This window comes from Equus caballus, chromosome 5 (genome assembly GCF_041296265.1).
Source record: "Equus caballus isolate H_3958 breed thoroughbred chromosome 5, TB-T2T, whole genome shotgun sequence".
Taxonomy (NCBI): Eukaryota; Metazoa; Chordata; class Mammalia; order Perissodactyla; family Equidae; genus Equus; species Equus caballus.
Window position 1 is genome coordinate 103573681 of NC_091688.1, and position 18982 is coordinate 103592662.

The 18982-nt window shown below is 43.2% G+C and overlaps 1 protein-coding gene and 1 long non-coding RNA gene across 12 annotated transcripts in view; one reads left to right on the forward strand and one right to left on the reverse strand.

The window, feature by feature from the left end:
- PATJ (PATJ crumbs cell polarity complex component) overlaps window positions 1-18982 on the reverse strand; it is a 302489-nt gene that overhangs the window by 139449 nt on the left and 144058 nt on the right. The window lies entirely within an intron of this gene.
- On the forward strand, window positions 13072-14197 carry LOC138924169 (uncharacterized). The gene is made up of 3 exons (XR_011438916.1): window positions 13072-13169; window positions 13561-13636; window positions 14079-14197. It is a non-coding gene; the product is annotated as an uncharacterized lncRNA (long non-coding RNA).

An 18982-nucleotide genomic window follows, 5' to 3' on the forward strand; every position in this document is an offset into this window, starting at 1 on the left:
CATTTATGTGATACCATTTATGAAAATTAAGATTACTGTGCAAAAAACCACAATCATATTTTGGAAGTGCGTATACAAAGACACAAATGTTGAACACATTAGAATTATAGTGGGGAGAAAGAAATAGAAATAAAAGGGAGCAAAGAAAATTGGACAGGGCGCCAGCAGACCAGTGATGGCAATGTGCCATGAGGAAGGGTTATATTTAATGCCCCTGAGGTCTGAAAAAAAATGATGCTGAGAAAGGCTTTGGTGTTGTATTAATACAGAAAGACTTCCAGGTTCAAAACTCCTCTACCTGTTCAACCTTCAGAGAAAAAAACAGCCGTCATAGTCACTAACTACATATTCAACCACTCAGGCATGCAGATGATCAATGACATGAGGGATCCTCCTCTGGTAAAATACGGCTCCATCACGATCGTGCTGTGAATGCTGCATCTCTCATCAGCACGTCCTCGTGGCAGAGCGGCCATACTGAGGGCTGAGGGCTGGCAGTCAGTTCAAATCCCAGCTGAGGCACTTGACACCACTGGATCCTTGGACCAATCCCTGAACCTCTATGAACTGCAGAGTTCTTATTTGTAAAATGGGGGTTACCTTAAAAATGGATGTTACCTAAAAATTCCTGGGACACAGGGGTCCAAATATGTTAGGAGGAAAAACCCATGATTTTGTTTCCAGGATTTAGTTGTGTTGAGGTTTCACATTAGTCTTCAGTTGGTGATGAAGCTGCTCTTTTCTTCTTTAACTTTGTCTGTCTTGAGGAAAATTGAGACTTGAGGAAGGAAGCAATGGCTCCCCCACGATGGCATGACAGAAGCAGGTACGCAGTCCTCCAGCGGGAACCACTGCAGGAAGGGGCTGGCTCCACTCTCCCCCAAAATCTCTTCCCTGAGTTACTCATATGGAGGAGTCCCCAGGACAACTTTGCAAGTGCAGAGAAATCACATCACCGGATCAGTGTTTGTCCCCATGTTATGTAGGCCAGTGAGATGGCTTTAAAATTGCGTGCTAGGGGCTGGCCCTGCGGCCTAGTGGTTAAGTTCGGCACACTCTGCTTGGGCGGGCCAGATTTGGTTCCCGGGCCTGGACCTACACCACTCATTGGTAGCCACGCTGTGGCAGTGACCCACATACAAAATAGAGGAAGACTGGCACAGATGTTAGCTCAGGGTGAATCTTTCTCAGCAAAAACAAACAAACAAAAAAAACAAAACAAAACTCTGTGCTAGTCAAATGCAGAATTAAAACCCTTTCTATAGCTTCAGGTGGAGAAGATGAAGTTCTCAGGATGGATGGTGGTCACAGTTGCACAAGAATGTGAACGTACTTAATTCCACTGAACTTTACACTTAAAAATGGTTAAAACGGTAACTTTCTTATGTATATTTTACCACGCCCCCCCCCCCCCCCGCCCCCGCCACACACAAAACCTATCTATAGGCTTAAAAGACTCTTCAAAAAATTGGTTCCCTTATCAGAATCCCATCAAGGACTAAGGTATAGCTTTATTATCCTGAATTTTTAAAACCAGCAGCTCTATTTTTCTGTCCAATGTTTTGTTCTGACATGACTATAATCCCATTTGCTCAATTAACAAATATTGATTGAATCCAAATTCTTTTCAGGCTTGTGATACAAACGGAACTCTATGGAATTTGTTTTCAAGGATCTTAAAATCTATCATGAGAGACAAGCACACATATATAACTACTTATAATTCAGAGAGACAAGAGCTATGAGAAAAACACCAGCAGTTGAAGTCACCCATCTGTTTCACAGAGTTGTCAGGAAAACCAACTGAAGTCTGCAAATGACACTGAATATCACAGATAATCTAGCCAGCTCTCAATCTGTCGGTCAGATACACCTTCCACTGCATCAGGCCCAAACCTCATTTTAGTCGACATTTCCAATAATCCTGCATCCAACTTCTTCCCACTTCGTTTGCCTAAATACTAACAAATGACTAATGCAGCTTTCCTTGACTGCTTTTAATTATCATTACTTTTATAGGAGAAGGCAGTAAGCTCAACAGAATAAAGCTCAGCGAAAAAGCAAATCCCATAACAATAAAGGGCTGCGCATACCTGGATGGTGATCAAGCCTTCTTCATAATTTATTGGGGACCCGCTAAAGTGGCAGAAACTATGCTGAATCTTTCAATAAAATTTCTCCTTTCATGCTGAAAACTACTCTATCAGGTCAGAATTACCACGTCTGCATTCTAGATGTGGGAAATAAGATCTGAGATGTTAAATAACTTGCCCAAGGTCACCCAGTTAGTGACTCATACAATAAGGATGCAAACCCAGTTTTGTCTGTCTGTCTTCACAGTATATCTGAAAGTATCTTTTTACACTACTTATTTATTTCTACTTCCCCATCCTGGAATATAAACTCCATGGGGCTCCTGTCCATCCAGATCACTGCCGTCTTCTCACCTGAGACAGTGCTTGGCATATGTCAGGCTGTTAATATATGCAACAGATGCCTGTCAAAAGCATAAATGGACAGATCCTAAGGTCTTCTTCAATTGCTATGCTGTACTGTGCTGCCAACGCCCCAAACAATATGATAGAAAAGTGATTTGAGACCTAAAAGCATTAGACATACACAGTTTTTTCCAAAGACAATGCATTCTTTCAGTTAAAGGAAGTAGAAGAAAATGGTTTCTTCTTTAGATTTATATTCAAAAGTAATAAAATCCATTAGGACCACTACAAAAAAAATTACTATGTGTATGTTATCTTTTAAAATCCATTCTATTAAACTGAAGAAACTTGAAAAGCAAAAAGGTTTCTAGTTTATCATTTTTTTCAGTGCATCATAAAACAGAAAGAGTAATAAGGCAGTAAAAGTGCCAGACGCGGTAATACATCTGCTCTTTAATCTCCAGTTAAACTTAATAGATCTTCAGGCTCGTGAATTCTGGTTATCCTACAATTTTTATTCAGACTCACAAGTGGAAGGGGCTTAAAAGACACAGGTCCAGCTCTTCAGGTACATTAAACGTTACGTTTTCACCATATCATGGGATCAGGGACTTTTAATTCAGGCAAAACAAACTAAGAATCCCATACAGCTACCTCCTCTCACAGCAGCTTCCGCACCCTGACTCCATTCTACAAAGAAAGAAATGAGGCTGAGGAAATGGAGATCCTGAATGAGGTGATGAAGCTAATTTATAGCTAGAAACTAAAGTCTTCTTTCCCTATCAAACCATATTAAATTTCTCTAACATTTTAAAGGAAAAAAATACTTCAAATTTGTCCCTCAGTTAAAGAAGCTACCTTTATAGTCCTCATTTTACCATAAAACCTCCTCACATGAAAGAAACACTTCACAGTCCACCAGGTCATTCAATCCTCCCCACACCTTTGTCAACACCTCCGTTTGCAGGTGAGCGGACTGACAGCGTGAGCTGGCCAGCGTCCGGGCCAGGTCTCCTGAATCCAAGCGCTGGGTGCTCCATCACTCCACAGCTCTCTCTGAGACTGCTAGAATTTTCTTTTTTTTTTTTTACAGATTTTATTTTTCCTTTTTCTCCCCAAGGTCCCACAGTACAGAGTTGTGTATTTTTAGTTGTGGGTCCCTCTAACTGTGACATGTGGGATGCCGCCTCAGCATGGCTTGATGAGCGGTGCCATGTCTGCACCCAGAATTCGAACCGGCAAAACCCTGGGCGACCGAAGCGGAGTGCATGAACTTACCCACTTGGCCACGGGGCCGGCTCCCTAGAATTTTCAATAAGAGGTTCCCCTAAGGGAGCTCAAACAACGGTTTCAGGTCTCATCTCCCTACAGGACCCACCAGGCTGGCTCCCTAAAAGTCACCCTTAAAGCCTATAAAACAGAATCACGACTGGGCTCTGCCAGCTGAGATCTGAGCCAGTGAGTCCGGACTCAAGTTTAGGAACGGGGTAAAGTTCCCTTTGGAACAAGGTCCTTAGATGAGTCCCACGGGCAGCTAGGTTTGTAAACAGCTAACAGACTAATATCCAAGCAATGCAAAAACTTTCCCTACAGGCATCATGAGAGCCAACCCTAAAGTTCACAGATTCCAAAATATAAGGCGGCTTTGAATGCCCTTCACAAGACTAATCTGATATGGAGACTCTGGCTCCACAGTCATGCCTCTGGATTAAATCAGAAACATGTTCTGTCTATGCAGTAGATGACTTCAGAATCTCAATCTCAGCCTTTGTCCTTCTATCTCCACCCTCCTGCCCTCTCAAATCTCAGCGGGTCCTTGTAATTTCCATTAACAATTACTTCTAAACAGTAGGTATAATAAAAGGTGAACTAGAATTTCGAAAGCGTAGAAGGAAAACAAAGCGTGTGGGGGGAAGGCAGAACTGAACCTGCGTCTTTGAAAGATCAGGACTCGGCCTGCCAGTCCATCTCTTGACTCAGGATTTAGGAGAGAACCAGGTCAGTCCTCCGGCACATGCCGAGTCAGCACACACCCCGCTCCAGCTCTGCCACAGGGGGCCCTGCTGCCTGGCGTCTGCTCTGAGGCCTCCCGGGGGCATTTCCATGGCACCAGTGGGTGGGGAAGGGGGTAAGTGGGAAGAAAATGTTTTAAGAAAACTGTTCTCTTAAAACATTTCAATTTCACTAAAAATACATTAAAGAGGTAAAGAGTATTATTTTATTTGAAGCCAATGAGGTTCTCCCCTAAAATTAAGGAAAAAATTCAAAGAACTCGTACTTTATTTCCTGTACACTCCACCCCCCCATAAATTATATAAGTACCAGCTTTTAGCAACAAAATGTTAAAACTGTCATAATGATCCGGGATCTTATTATACCTGTTACTGGTATTTCCTGGAAATATTTGTAATGAACAGCCAATCTTTATACAAATTTTCCATTGATTTTTGCAATGTATAGTCAAGTGGCAGTAGTTCCTATCTCAAATAACTTAGATGCCCCTTCCGTTTCTAAATAAAAACCAGAGATTAGGATATAAGTAGCCCGCCTCTTTTGGCACCAGGCTTTCCTCAAGCGCCTGTGTGAACATCAGGACAGAACAACTGGGGAGAGCCAACAGTCTTTTGACTCAGCTAAAGAGTCATGCTTGTTTTAAACAGGGATTTTCTAGCCTCACGACAATGTTCTCTGAAGAAAGGAACCCCAAGTTGCTCATAATTCTGTGTCAAAGCATCAATGCCTCTTCCTCGTCCAAGAAAGTCAATAAGATCCCCCAGGAGGGTCTCAGGGTGTAATATCATCACAGGATATTAGGAGTTGCTAAGTAACAGAGCCTTTCTCCCAAGAAAGAAACTTATTTAATTCAAGTCACTGCCCAGTATTTTAAAAGAAAATGTTCAACACACTGGAATAATGACCCAATACATCTTCAGGAGCATTTAGTTACTGGGTCTGTTTCCAAGTGACAAAGAATAATACAATACAGAGAAGTATTTAAATACATTTTCCCATACATTAAATACAATAATGGTACTTTAAAATAATCACATTATAATAAGCATCTCAATCTAATTTTCTTATGTAGTAACCAACTTTAATTCTCTGAGAGTCAGTTCGTACACGTAGATTTGAGAAGTAAAAATATATGAAAGAAAACTGTAACTATTCAGAAGAAACAGCCTCTGAACTCCAGGAAGGAGCAAATCTCAGGCGAAAGTTCAGACCACAGAGAAAATAACGAAAACGCAAGCATAAAAAAGCTACATTTGACATCACAGCAAATAAACAAACTTTCTTCTTAAAGGTAGTAGATATTTTTGCCAGTATATAAACTTCATAATATCTTACGGATTTATGCATACAAATTAATTACTGGAACACAAAAACATGAGTAAGTATAATAATAGCAGCTGGATATCGTTCTAAGCGCTTTACTATAGTTTAAACCATTTGATCCATAAAAAAATTCTCTGAGTAGGTATTATTGTCCCCAATTTCACAGATGGCACAGAGAGGATGGGTAACTTGCTCAGTAACACAGTGAGTGAATGGGAAAGCTGGGATTTAAATCCAGAATTTGGCTCTGGAGTCCACGATCTTAGGTGAAAATCAAGGCTGGAATTAAACAAAAAGTATTAAACATAGAAGTGAGAAAAAACACAGAGAAGTTAAACCACTTCCTTTCTTTCACTCACAAAAATTCAGCCCATATTAGATATAAGAATGGAAAAGAGAATCAACCACAAATTTAAAGTGACAAAATTCAGGCTATCAAGTAGAACCAGAATCATTAAGATAATTTCCCTAAGAGACCACAGAGTGAGGGGGAAAAAAGCCTCAACTAATGGTGAAAATCTAAAATTTTTCCATTAGACGAATCAAAATTCAAACCAATCAATATGCGATGAGCAACTTTTAAACACAAGGCATTGTATTAATATTAATTGAACTTTCACTGTTAGACGCTATGCTGATCCCTTTGCATATTTGGTATTATGAAATATAATCCTCAGGATGTCCATTTACAGCAGACTGGATAAACAAATTGTGGCATATTCACGCAATGGAACTTTATTCAACAATGAAAACAAACTAATGCTGCAGGCAACAGCATGTTTGACTATTAGAAACATACTGTTGAGTGAAAGACATCAAGACAGAAAAGTGTATACACCACATGATTCCATTTTTATCAAGTTCAAAAATAGGCAAAGTTAATCTACGGTTTCAGAAGTCAGGGCAGTGCTGACCTTTGGGGAGAGGGAAGAAACAGTGAATCAGAGGGGGCACAAAGAGACTTCTTGGTGGTAGCAATACTCTATTTCATGACCTGGGTGGCAGGTGGAAATCTATCAAACTATAGTTCAGTGTTCTGTTTGTATCTATTTCGATACATTTTTTTAAAGACACTTAACAAAATAAAGTATTAATGTGAGGACCTTGTTTGAATTCTGATTTGAACAAACCAACTGTAAAAATACATTTTGAGACAACAAAGATTTTGATTATGGATTATATGTTAGATAAAACTAAAGAATTATGGTGTTAGGTACATTAACAATACGAGAGTTGTATTTTTAGAGATGCTTATGTGCAGATGAAATAACATGATGTCTGGGAATGGTTTTAAAATATTTCAGGTCAAGAAAAATAAGGGATAGGTGACACAAATACAGCAAAGCCTTGGTAATTACTGAGTCCTGAGAGAATAACATATGGAAATTCGCTGACTGTTCTCTTCATGTTCGCAAATTTTCACAACTAAAACAAAAACAAAACTCTCCTAAGAACCCTATAAGACCCAGTCATCCCATTTTACAGATGAGGAAACAGAGGCTCATGGAGGTTGTGGAACTTGCCGAAGTCACGCTTAGTGACTGGTGGACCTGGGGTTCGGACTCGGGTCTGTGTCACTCCAAATCCGTATGCTCACTCGCCATGTAAGGCAGCTGAGGAAGTGTGCTGTGCTCGGGTCCGCTAGAGCGGCAGGAGGGAAGTCAAAACCTGCCTCAGTTCTCGTGGGATTTATGATGTAGGGCAAGACATGGAATCCACACAGGCAACCCCGAGCCTGGCCTCCGGATGTTTAATTTAGCGGCAGTACACACAGGATGGCTTGAAGAGGGGAGACAGGGCACGGAGACGAAGACTACAAAACGAGAACGGTGGACAGTACAGCAGAGGCAAAGCTGGCATGTGGTGGTAGGAGACAATTTGACGGACAAAGTCAACAACGCCTGTGGGCTGTTGGAACGTCTGAGGTAAAGGAAGAGGAATGAGGAAACCGAGGTCTGATCTTCAGAGACAAAGATGAAGACCAAGGAGGTGACAGTTTAGTCTGAATGGCCTGGTTTGTGGTATCAATAACAGAGAGCTGCTGACTGCAGCCTGGAGCTCAAGAGTGAAGGAGAAGATGAGCCTGGAATTGCTGCTGGATGAGGCAGAGATGGAAGAAACACCCTGAACAACGTCTGAGGACAAGTCACCACTCAACAGTGGGCAGGACCACTCAGAGGAAGAGAACAGGGACCTGACCACGTTGGAGGCCATGGCGAGGCACCCAAGAGTGATGGGTAATGGACACAAACTGGGGTAAGGTGTCAACTGGCACAGAAAAAGGAACTCAAGGAGTCAGAGACAGGAGTAACAGCTGACTTCACTCCATTCACTCATTAAGAAACAGTATTGAACACCTGTTCTGGGCCAGGCATTACGCTACTCACTAAGGGGATAAGAGTGAATTAAAAGGGAGAGGAATAAAGGTTGAACTAGGCATATCAAAGCATAAGAAGTTCCACACTTCAGTCACATGACAGCAGACAAAGAAAGATTCGACTTCTGTAATCAGGACCTAAACTCTTAAGAATCACATTTAGTTTGGTGAGGGAGAGAAACCAGTCCAGAGCATTCACAATCAAGGACACCAAGGATCACACAGGTTAATTGCAAACCAATGGCAAAACCAGGAACAGAATCCAGAAGTTCTCACTAATTCAGCCAGTTTTACCCCTCTAAGTCTCAGATAGGGGGGCAATTAGGCCAGGTCAAAACTGAAGTTACAGGCGGGCTATCTTCCTCTCTCATTTTCACAATTCCCCCCAATTCCTTCTTTATTTCAAGCCATGAGAAAACTGACCACTTGGCTAAATCCCTCTGATAATGAGGGATGTGGGGTAAGGTGATCATTCAGTGGGGGAGATGCAGCTGGCAAACGATCTGTCTACAAAGTTCACTGACCACCTTTAGGCTTAAAACATCAAAGGAAGTTAGTTTAGCACGGAGGAAAGTTCGTCCACCCTAATTAGGGAAGATGGCCCTGTGTGCACCAGGCTCAACCACACAGGCTCAGTGTCAGTCTTGACAGATACATCCAGGGAGGCCTCTCTTTACGAGCACCATCACATCCAAACTCGTGGTTCCCAAAGTGTGGTCCACGGAGTGCCCGAGGCAGTTCTGTATGAAGTGCGGTTGTCTGGGCTCCGTGTCGTACCTGCAGAATCTAAATCTTGGGATGCAGTCAAGGAATCACCATCTTTTTTTTTTCATAAACAGATCTCTATGTAATTCTTAAACACATTAAGGGATATTGTCTAAAAACCCAAGACAAGTCCCCATCCAAGCTCAAAATGCCTTTACGGCCCTGAGAGATGCCTAAAAACAAGGTATAACAAAGGGTTTGATCATTATTGACCTCAAATTGTTAGTGCCTTCGGAGAAACCAATAAAAACATTTTGATTTTGAAAACAGAACCAAGAAAAGCCAAAGGTAATTTTAAAAACACGCTTTACCAAGATTTGTTGTACATTTTAAATATTAGGCGAACATAGAACATGGCTCTCTAATCACTACAAAGGCATTCGGTCGCAAGCTCATTCTGGTTAGAGAGGAGCAAAAACGTGCTGGAGGGGGTGAATTTGCTTCCTGGGCTTTAGCCAGTCAGGCAACAACACTCACAAAAGCCCCACACTGGCAGAGATCACGGGAATCAGCGGTGGCACCGACAGCATTGAGGTGTTTAATTATATTTTCTGGAGGGAAAAAAATGGCAGTTTCCAATAACTAAAGGGAACTGTGGCAGAATGTCGAAAAAGAATATAATATGATATTTGCCAAGTTCACCTGGTCCCCCGGTGCACACCTCCTTCGGAACCATCTGCTGATATCTGCCCAGGGCCTGTACATACGGATTAGTTCCAAGAACCAGAGCAAGATTTGGGGAAGGAGAACTCTAGCTGGGATCTGACAGTATTTTGTGTAGGCTTTCAGTTTATTGCTTGTGCCCCCACCATCATTTGGGAGGAAACTACCTCTGTTCTGTCTAGTTAGAGTTCCAGGCCCAGGGTAGGTGCAGCATGAATACATGAATAAACTATGGAAACACAAACTTACAAATTCTTCATTATCTGAATTGGTCAAGAAACAGGTTATTTAGGTTAATTAAAATTTCTAATTAATACAGAGTTTTACTTTCCCTAAGAATTAAATTAGAATAAAAAACTCCAGGATTAAACTGAGAAGAACACCTTTTCTGGGTAATTCAGACATTTCACCATTATTAGAAACACCATGTTTTAGTTATGTCAAACCACAGTCAATCAGAAAAAAAGTGCAGGTGCTTTAGAGTCAGAAAGTTCTTCACTAAAAGGCAGATGGTGATGTGAAAAAAAACTCTACTCAGATTCCACTGATGCCACGTTGTATCTGCATGTTACTTAACCTCACATTTCCATCTTTAAAAAAAGAACAATAACCTTTCTTATGCTAGGAATTCGAGAAGACAAAATTAAAGGACATGAAGTGTTATCCTAATGGCCTAGCACAGAGCAGCTGTATGTACCTGAGGTTTGTTTGCTAACCAGCCAAAACTCTCCTTCCTTGTCTCCTGCAGTTGGAGAGCTCCTTAAAGTTCCACATAAACCAGTTTTAATTACATAGCACTGCTTTCATTTTAAATATGAGGAAACAGGCTTAGAGAGTTTAAGTGGCAGAAAGCTGCACAGTACACAGCAGGTCAGATTCCAGCATGTTTTAAACAGAGCCCAGCCAAAGAAGCAGCCGCTAGGAAGCTCTGCTTCACCTCTGCGACAGGCCGAGAGCATACTCGCATGTCTCCAAGGCCAAGAGGAGGCATGGGTGCAGGGAGAGACACAGCAGACCCGGGGTCAAGAACCGGGACTCGACCCTGCTGGCTAGCCATGAAATCTCGGGCACACGGCTTACCTTCTTCCAGCCCCAGTCTGGTCATGAGTTAAGTGAAAATAACCTTGCCTGCCTGAACTGGCCCACAGGACTTTAAAATGATAAAATGAAGAGCACTCGTGAAATTACCTTAAAAGCTGCCATCCTCTAAAACAACGTAAAGGAGCTCGAAATATTCTCAAATAAAGTTTTTGGTTTTGAAGCTTTTGTTAGTAAAGATTTCCTGAGAGAAAGGGAACACTGTCCTGATTAAATTTCTACTTCAATGGCTGCTGAACCAGGTGACTGAAAAATCTCAGAGGTAGCTGATAGTTCTGCAGTTTGGGACTGAACACTTTGATGGTGGGATCTTCTGAACGGTTCAAAATTTTCTTGATTAAAAGTCAACTCCTTAGGGGGAGGGCGAGATGAGCACAGAGAGCACAGAGGACTTTCAGGGCAGTGAAACGCTGTGGATGATTCTATAATGGTGGATGCACGTCATTACACATTTATCCAAACCCACAGAATGTCCGACACCAAGCGTGAAGCCTAAGGTAAACTACAGACTTTGGGTGGTGATGACCCATCAGTGTAGGTTCATCGATTGTAACAATGTACCACTGACGCAGGATGTTGATAGTGGGGGAAATAGCGTGTGTTGGGGAGCAGGAGGTATACCGGAACTCTGTGTACTTTCGGCTCAATTTTGCCGTGAATCTAAAACTGCTCTGAAAACTCAAGTCTAAAATAAGTAAGTAAATAAATAAATAAAAAGTATATTATCAAAAACTGTAAAATTCCTAGAAGAAATCCCAGGAGGAAAGCTTTATGACATTGGACTTGGCAATGATTTCTTGGATATGACACCAAAAGCAGAGGCAACAAAAGCAAAAACAGACAAACAGAACGACATCAAACTTAAAACCTTTGTTTATCAAAGGACACAATCAACACAGTGAAAAGGCAACCTACGGAATGGGAGAAAATATCTGCAAATCATATTTCTGACAAGGGGTTAATATCCAGAATATATAAAGGACTCCTACAACTCAGCAACAAAAAATTACTCAAAAAATGGACAAAAGACTTGAATAGACATTTCTTGAAACACAATAGACAAATGACCAACAAGCATATGAACAGATGCTCAACATCACTAATCATCAGATAACTACAAATCAAAACTACAATGAGACATAACCTCACACCCATTAGGATGGTTAGCATTAAAAAAATGGCAAATAAGAGGCGTGGGTGGGGATGTGGCCAAGTTGGAACTCTAGTCCACTGTGTGTGAGAATGAAAAATGGTGCAGCCACTACGGAAAACAGCGTAGAGGTTCCTCAAAAAATTAAAAATAGAACCAGCATATGATTCAGCAATCCCACTTCTGGGTATGTATCCAGCAAGATTTAGAGTAGAATCTTGAAGAGAGATTTGCACACTCATGTTCATAGCAGCATTATTCACAACAGTTTTCCATCACAATAAAAACAAATAAAATAGTCTATTAAAAAGAAGTTAACCCTTGAAAATTTGTTTAAGGTTATGTTGTGACCTGGATGTGCATTTGCCAAAACAACAGCCGAGAGTTGGGAAGGAGACCACATATATCCTGCAGAAAAGCTGTGGAATGAAAGGAAGCATCTGTCCCGTATACCTAAAGAAGCCAACAAAAAGGATTAAGTTCTAAAAAAGCTAGTAGCTAAGACGATTATAGTAAAGACACAGAAAAGATAACAGAGACTCAAAATAAACTGACAACACTCATCATTCATCTCCTTCCCACAGAGGGACAGAGACTTGTCTTCTCTCTGGTGTCGCCCTTTTTGCACCATTTAATACTTTACCCTGTGGGCTTTAGTATCTTTTTGGCTTTTTTTTTCAGGCAGTCAAGAGGGTAACATGGAAAAGGAATTAGTCCCAGGACGGTATCAGTCTGTTCTCATGTGTCTTGTCTTTAGACTGATCACACTCTGAAAGCAGCTGACAGTCAGAACCTGGACAGGATCTGGCACATCAGTGACCAGCTGCTGTCTCAGAAGATAAAAGACAAGATAAATGAGAGGGGATGGAGCTGAGAGGAAGGAGCAAGCTCAACAGAGAGGCAGAAGGAGAAGAGCAGAAAAGCAGGCAGGGGGCGTCTGCTGGAAACAACTCGAACCCCTTCGCGGGCAGTTCTGACTCGAATCTGTAATGACAGACGCTGCCTTTTGAGTGACAGCTGCCTTCAAATAAATGGTTTCATCTGATACTTCGACAGTCTTTTCTGGAAAAGAGAAGCACAGAGGCTGGGAGGGATTAAGTGAACGGCCCAGAACATCGGCCAGGAAAGGGCAGAGTCGATATTTTAACATAAATCACCCTCTCCCTTACGAGTTATAAACCACATGAACTTCTTTAAAAGGCCATGTGAAACTGCATTCAGCACTCCTCCTCTCTTTCTCCTAACATGCCATCAAGTTGTTCCTGCGAAGAGCGGGTGCTGAAAGCTTGTTAAAGGTACCTCTCCTGGAGCAGAAAGTTCAACTCTAAAGAGATAATTTAAGGTAAAATTGATAAAAGGTTCAAAAGCAAGTTTAGAAAAAATATGTAGGAATAAAAGGAGAGTTCTTTATTTAGTATGGCCGAATAAAATAAAGTGAACCCTTATGTTTTTGAGAGCCATATTTGTCCATAACTCTCCTCGCTCTGTGCCAGAGGCACGAGTGCTCAGCAGTGAGTGCTTCCCGTTGCTCCGTTCCCCGCCACGCTCCCTTGCATGATGCTCTCTAGCCATGCTGCCATGTCACGGCTCCTCCGTTCTTCCAGGCCTCAGCGACCGTGCAATGCTCACAGAGGATTCGGAGTCCTTTCTCTTTCTCCAAGGCACCCCGAGAGCCGTCCTCTATCACAGGGCTTCCTCCACTGTGAAATCTGACTCATCCGTCTTCCTTGTAGGACGGGGGACCTTGAGAACAGACCTGGGCCTCACTCATCGTGTATCCCCAGCACCGACGGTGGCACCGGGCACACAGTAAGCATTCAGTTAAGTGATACTTGACTTGCAGCCTCTAGAAGTGAAGGATGAGAGACTGAATATTTTTGCACATTTGCCTTTCCCAGCAATTCACTTTTGCTTAAATTTTGATGTAATTCTACGGCTCTAACAGACTACCATTCAAAAACAAAGATGAGGGGGTGAAGGCAGGAGAAAAGCCAAGTTCCCTGGTACAAAGGGCACCCAAAGTCCACTTTAAATCCTGTATGACAGCTTCCTGGGTGGACTCCCCGGGGAGTGCTCCTGGGGAGCCTGATCTTCCTGTCTCACTCTCCCAGCCTCTCCTGGTACTCATCCCTTGTCCTCTGAGTACGCACAGCAGAGCCTCCTCAGTTAAACTGTGCAGTAACACCTAGTGACTTAGCAGGGGGCTCTGGAGTCAGCCTGCGGGTTCAAATTCTACTTCTGCCGCCTGCAGCTGGGAAGCCTTGGGCTGACCGCCCTCCTGCTTTCCTCCGTTGCCTCGTGTGTAAAGTGAAACTAATAACGGCAACTACAGCTGAGCTGTTGCGGACACATGTGAGGCGGCGCTTAGAAGCACAACGCAACACCTCTCGCCCTCACTCCACCTCCTCTGCAGAAGCCAGAGCACCCCCAGCTGCCATTGCTCCACGTGCGAATCACCCCACAGCCCAGAGATGGCCCAGAGACGGCTGTGCCCTCTCTGGTCCTCGCCTTCTGCCCTCGTCACTGGTTGACTCTGTCCCCGGTCAACTGAACCAGTTAACTCCCTGGTCCCTTCTTCTCCTGCATGAGATCAAAGAATAAAAATAAAAAATTTTCCTTTGATTGACATGTTGGGGGGGCTGCACTTCGAGAACCACTGGGTTCATTAAACGATAATGTCACTTTTAGCTTGGAGATATCAAAACAGTTATGAGATGAATGCAGAAGATATTAAAGACATAATTATACTCAAAAGCAAAGGCCATCTATTGAGAATGAGTTTTAAATTAGGCACTGCACCAGGCTCTGCCATACACCTTTTCCTCATTTAATCCTCAAATTAACATTCGAGGTAGGCATTAGCCATGTCCGCTGAGGATGAATAAGCCGAAGCCCAGAGAGTTTACGTGGCTTGATTGAGGCTGCACAACGAGAAAATGACTGAGCTGAAATCTGAATACAGACCTCCTGACTCTAGACACAAAGGCTCTTTTGACTATACTATATGGGTTTTTTAATTCCAAAGATAAGAATGAGTTAAATTTATGTATTTTTCTTGATCAGGATCAGTAATGTGAAAGTGAACTTTGCTCAGCTCTCCGGTATAAAGTATAAAGGCTGAAAATCACGCTCACTTGTTCACTCCCTCAAAACAGCTTTTAGTGACACCCCTCACGTGACAAGCATGGTGCCAGGTGCTGACGGGCAATGCAGACCTGGCCCTGGAAGAGAGAGAATTCACCTGATAATCCTAAGAGGAACTCGGATGAAAAGTAGAAAGAAAAAGCACCACAGGGGACTTATAGAAAAAGCATCTGCATCTGAACTGGAAGTCAGGGAGGTCTTCCTCCAGGAAGTGAGGTTGGGAGCTAAGGGGGTTGAAGGGGAGTACTATTAGGCAGGGAAGGTGCGTCAAAGGCTCGGAGGCAAGGCAGAGTATGGGATGCTGGAAGGATTGCCACTACAGAGGGGCACAGAAGACACTGAGGGACATGGAGAGAAATTCTGGGGTCACCCACAAGAGCCTTCAACAGCTACGCTGGGAAGCCAGTGGGGTGGGGGGGGGGGGCTGCCCGCTAAACACAGTGGATGGCTTATGCGCAAACGTACCCAAACGAGCAGCCACGTCAAAGCACAAGTTAAAGCTTTCTTAAAGACTCCACGCAGACGCAATTAAATTAAAACCACTATACCATTAACCTCCAAAGAGGCAGGCAGACATAGATTTTGTAGCAAAGAAAAAAAAAATCACCAACAGCACATTTTAATACTTCAGGCATCAATATAACATCCTATTTATACATGCAACCACAGATTAGAGGCTTTTAAAAGTTTTTGAGTTACAAAATTGTTTTCTCATATCCTTTTTTTTTTTAAAGGTTGGCACCTGAGCTAACAACTGTTGCCAATCTTCCTTTTTTTTCTTTTGCTTTTTCTCCCCAAATTCCCCAGTATATAGTTGTATATATTTTTTTAGTTGTGGGTCCTTCTGGTTGTGGCATGTGGGACACGGCCTCAACATGGCCTAATGAGCAGTGCCATGTCCACGTCCAGGATCCGAACCGGCAAAACCCTGGGCAGCCAAAGCAGAGCGTGCAAACTTAACCACTCGGCCACGGGGCCGGGCCCTCTAATACCCTTTTCGGTTTTACACTTTTCTAAGTATAAATAACCAAATGATCAGGTACCCATGATTTGTTTTTAGCTCTAACTTACGAATTCCCTTAAGAATAAGTGCTGCCTTATTTTCTTTTCGAATTACATCTTAGGCAGAATTTAAACACCTTTTCTACATCAAAGAAATCTCCTCTGAAAGCTTTAAATCTGCCAATCCACCACATTTTTATTTAACTGGGTAAAGAACACATAAGAAAGTATATTGCTTTTAGATATACCTTAATATAAACTCTGATAAATAATTAAAAAATACATATTACTGTCTAGAAATCATCATACTACCATAAACAACATTCAACTAAAATAATAAACCTTTAAAAATAGCTCTAGGAGAATCAAAATACTATGTAGGCCAAAATTTCCACTCTCTCCTGGTTTGGAAAGATAAGTTCAAGCAAGCAAACACACACACAAAAAGGGGTGAGCACGCTGCCTTTATTCTCACCTCCTTCAGCAAAGTGCTCAAAGTCCTAGAGAGAAGGTACGTTTTGGTCTCTTTCCAAGAACATAAAAACGTGTACGTCAGAATGGAGGAGACAGAATATCATACCACAGGGTCTTCCCTAGCCTGGCGCCCACAGTTTTAAACCTATGACGTAAACATGAAACGAGGTCACGGCCAGAACTGAAGGAAAAGAAGTCGATACCTTCTCAGGCTGGTGGGCTCCTTCTCATGTGGACTCAGGCCAAGGGTTGTGGCCCCTCTGGTGAGATTCAAAGAGGTGCTCTTCACCTCACCTGAGGTCACACACCGCAGCTCTCCCGCACTGTCCTCCCATCGCTCTTAAAGGTTCCTTCTGAGGTTCCCCGGGGATGTGTGCCAGGCCATACACGCTCTCCCTGACGATCACGTCAGCTCTTTATCATGGACTCTCCCCCACTGACTCCCTCCACACCTAGAACCGTACCCGGCTCTCAGGACAACGTCAATAAATGCTTGTTAAATGAATGAATGAATGCATACCTTCTTTTCTAAGAAAAGTTCTACTTATATGAGCTTATGGCCTTCTCTCCATATTTCCTACATTATTAAAAAAACCTGCCATTGGAAATTCTGTTAATTTGTTCTCTGATATCCATTCTTTCTTTCTTCTTGAGTAATGGAAACCAATATTTTTAGTTGGGCACATGTCTGCACAGAAGAAAAATAACATTTCTCAGCCTCCTTTGTAGCCAGTTGTATAACAACTCTGGACCACAGAATTTAAGCTGAAAGGCCATGTGCAACTTCCCAGAAACATCCTTAAGAGGAGCAAGGTTGTCCTTCTCTCCTCGTTTCTCCTCCCTGGCAGCTGGAATGCTGATAGCTGGCGCGAGCGTCCTCTGTACGCTGAGGGGATGCAGGGAAGGGAGGCCATGCACTGAAGAGCAGCAATATGGAGGGAGCCTGGGTCCCAGACAGTGCAGGGCCCACTTCCAGACTCATACCTGCAAGAAAAATAAACTCTTGTCCCCTAGAATCACTGTTGTCTTGGGGTTTCTTCACGCATGGTTGGAACTTCATCCTAACTGATACGTCATCATAGCTCCCCATAGCCTCCCCTTGTGACCCGTCCACACGTCAATTCTCTGTCAAGAACATGGTCAGGGGATTGCACCTCTGCCTCGATAGCTTTAATAGTCCTCCACTGACTACAAGAAGTCTGTCCTCATTCAGAACCCTGTGTATCACACCACGAGCCCCGTCCCACTGCTCTACAATCCAGGCTGACGTGCCTCGGCTCTGTCCTGTCAACTATAAAACTGCTCTGCACAAATAACTCCAACACTCAACTCCAGACAGCACACTTGAAAGGAATATTTCAAGAAGAAAAAGTATCAGGAAACAGTCAGTGCCCAGACCGCTCCCGCTCACGTGCCCCCGCGTCACTCACACATCCCGAGGTTCGCGCACTCGCTCTCTCATCAGTAAGTATTGAGTGTGTCCTTCAGACAAGGCATTAACAAGAAGCGCTGGATTAAAACGAATCGCGACGCGCTCTTCCACGGAGCTGTAAATACACGGAGGAACTGGAGCACCAGGGTAGCCGTGCGAGCAGAGCTGGACTAGGGAAGCAGCAGGAGAGGGAGCTACAGAGACCCCACGTCCCACTGAGATGCTGGGGGTGGGGGGGTGCCCAGCAGGAGGAAAGGACGGCAGGGGTGCAGCCGTGGCCTCAAGGGCTGCTTGCTTGCCGGTGCAGCCAAACAGAGGCTGCTGTGTTCGTGCTCCTCGGGTCTGCTTTACGTAGTTTTCCACCTCTGCTTTTGCCGTCGGTTGATACTTTTCATTTGTGGATCCTGCAGTCAGCGGGCCTACCTGAAGTCTGTTTGACAGAGAGTTTTTGTCTCATCCTAGCGAGTGTAAAATACGACACATTAGAAGTGAAAAATTTATTTGCAAATTGGTAGTTAACAAGATCTAGTCAGGGACTCATTTTTGAGCAAAGTAAATGAGCTATGAGCACAAATGTAGTCATCTTTATTTTGGCACCTGGAAACTTCCCATCATTTCTCTCACGGCTTTGTGTTCAGGCTGGAATGGTCAGCATGTCAGAAAGCTAGGTTTCAGAAGATTCAGTAATCCAGCCATTCATGTTTGGTTGTACAGCACGAGCACTGCACAAGGGTGCCTGGCGGAGAGCAAGCAGGGCTGATATGTACTCCACGTTCTACCCAGGAGGGTGTGCCCCGTGAGAGACTGTCTAAAGGATTAGGGGTGACTTTTCCTTTGCTTGAAGGCCTTCACCTTCTAAGTCATCCGTGCGCTTCTATGCCAATGCTTTCCAAAGCGGGGGGCTGATTCCAGTCCACACGAAGGCACAGTTGCAGATATGCCACAGAATTAATGGTAGTAAAGAGAAGAGAACATTCGACTGACTTCTTCTCAGACTCCTTTTCAGAGCTTAAGCATCTTTTGGACCAGGGTCTCTCTCTCCATCTTTAAAATGGGCAGCCTCTTTCTTTCCCATCTGAACGCTTAGTCATTGCTACAAGATA